We start from the raw sequence: 2,928 nt of genomic DNA on the forward strand, positions 1-2,928 counted from the left end.
TATTCACTTGAAAGAAAATTATAACTACCATTATCTGTATAATCAGGTTTGTTAAGAAAATCTCAACTTGTGAATTAACCTAACTGTTTGAGGATAGGGATGATTGTGCCGGAACAGAGCAGACGGAAGGCAGGTTTTATAAAAAATAAAGTATCTTTATTTTAAGCACTAACAGGTACACTAAATACACTGATAACTTTGTGTGGTTAACTAGGAAGACTGAATGTCGCTCAAAATCACTGAATGTCTATTTTTAATTATTGAATCTGAACTGAATGTCCAAAAAATACTCAACTTGCTGTGTTCGGTATTATTGACCTTCCACGCGAGCTCAGCACGCTTCTCAAGTTGAGCAAGAATGTGATTGTGCACGTGGCGTTAGCCTATCAATGCAATGCGATTGCAAAATTTATTGTACTTTCTTGAATCTACTATGAATTGTCTTGAATTATTAGTTGATTTCTATTGTCGACTGAAACTCAAATATATCTGATGATTCACAATAGCACTAGTACTGATGATTGACTCAAACTTGTAAGATTTGTTGAGAATGAATAAGAATGGCGTGTACACGTGAACGAGATCAGTAAAAGAATGGCAACAGGAACTTCATTAGTTAAAAGGGACACTGAAAATTAGTCAAATGATTGACTAAATTAAGAAATATTGATTATTTGGTCGATTGGTTATCGACCCAGTCCCAAGATGACCACCGAAGTTCCTGTCAGCTGGCAAATTCAAACTGAGAATTAATTAATTCTTAACAAGGTTCTTTTTCCAAAACATTTCTAGCATCGAGAATTTTTCCTGCACGAAGCATCTTCTTTGAATAATTATAATGATCCCACATAGTTCCTAATGGATTTCTTCTTAGTTCTTTTGTTTACTTTAGTATACGAACTATAATATGTTAATACAATTTCACAAGGAAAAATATTGACAATTTGATTAGCTAATTCTCTTAATCTTGTCACTGTCAGTCTGTTGAGAACAAAAATTCCAAGGGTTGAATTCGATTGTTTTTATTTCGTAAGTTTCTTAACAATTTTTGAATTGTAATATTATATTGAAGGTAATCAAGACTCTAGGTATAATTGACTCAAATTTTATATCCCAACTATCAGTCCAAGACCGAAGTATGGCTCTAATAATGAGGTTGAGCCTATTCAGAGTTCACTGGATTTCTTCTTGGATAAGGTAATATCTCTTTTTATTTCCAAGCTTACTTCGAGACAGAGTTTAACAGCTCCCGTAGAGTGTTGGAAAATATAGAGAAAGATAGGGTTATCAGTAAATCTGAATTCTCGGAGATGACTGACAGCTAATGTACGAGTCAGAGTCAATGCCAGAAATTAGACTGATGATTCCCTAAAAAGCGGCTCTTTTTATTTCAGATGAGGCCCACCTACACATGTAACCATGAGATATAGGTTTGAGAGTCTTGATTGTGTTAGTATGTAGAGGTGGAAATTTAGTCGTGGCGTTTTTTACGTGATTAGATTTCCACATCTATTACTTCCTGGATCGTCAGATAAGCCAACATAGAATAATCTTGTCCTTCATCTATTATTTCATAAGAACAATTATAATCCCTGCTGGGCCCTATAGTTAAATTCTATTCTTACTGATGGTAAGACAGATTTCCTTTTGAGGGACAGACAATCATCTATTTTGACAGTTGTGACAACGGCTTAATTCGCATCTTACCTTCTTTGCTAATGTTTTGTAGTCACGGTACAATTTTAGAACTGATTTTTCATCTGATGATTTAGGTAAAATTTGATATACTGGCTAAAAAAATAAATTATTGCAAATAGTTTTGAATAATTATTGTATTCAAAATGAAATAATAATAAAGCCAACGTAAAATATTGATAAACTTACATTAGAAATTATTTCCTGTCTTTCGAAATGATTATTCAAGTCTTACAAGAATAAAACAAATATTTAAATTAACTTTATTTATAAATAGAATTTATGAAATATCAAGTGTTTTCAAATTCCTAAAAAATGATAAATTTCAGAAGATTTTTTTTACTGAACTTACCATGTTAACTGGAGAAAGAATCACAAGATATAAAAAATAAATGTAAATACCAACACTCACAATAAATCGCTTTTTCAAGAATTCCGACGAAGTAACTCTTTCGGAGACATTCAGATAACTGGCCGGTCTAGACCTGCCAAAACAACAATTTTCTAGTTGAAAATGCAATAGAGGATAGGCAAAAAATATAAAAATTCTCTTTGTCAAACTGCAATACGATTTGAAGATTCCATATGTGTAGCAGAGATCGGCCTAATCCTGTCAAAATAAACTTTTTTGAAAGTCATAAAATTCAGGTATTTAAAGAATTAAACGAGATCCTAACATGGTGCCTAAGGTTGAAAGACGTGCATCATAGCAACTCGGGAACGATGGTTAAGAAAAATCCTCATAAATTATTATATTTAAATACTTCCTTGTGAATTTGCCGCACTTGATGTGACAATTAATTTTCAGCATCTTCACGTTCGATTAGTATATCATCGCCGCCGCCGTTGAGTTAAAAAATTAATTTTCTTTACTTAATTTCACAAAAATTGTACAAAGAAAAAGGCTTAAAGTAGTGGCTAAACCTCTTTACATATTGAACTATTAAATGTATTTGTTTTCAGTAAATACTAAGAATAGGTTTTGAATTACTATAAAAGGATGTGCAGTGTCAGCTATTACCATTGATGTAAATAGAAAAAATCGAAATTTTGAATTTAAACATCATGATAACTATCCAGTAATCGCAATTTTGTTCACGAGTAAAAAAAATTTTCTTTTTTATTGTTAATTATTTTGACTAAGTTTTAAAAAAATCTTGAGAAAACGGGATTTCGAGCGATATACCTCAAGGCAACAAAAGCAACTATGGGATCAAGTGTACTTAACAGAAT

Source organism: Chelonus insularis, unplaced genomic scaffold (genome assembly GCF_013357705.1).
Source record: "Chelonus insularis isolate UGA/USDA-ARS -01 unplaced genomic scaffold, ASM1335770v1 contig_23_pilon, whole genome shotgun sequence".
NCBI classification, from domain to species: domain Eukaryota; kingdom Metazoa; phylum Arthropoda; class Insecta; order Hymenoptera; family Braconidae; genus Chelonus; species Chelonus insularis.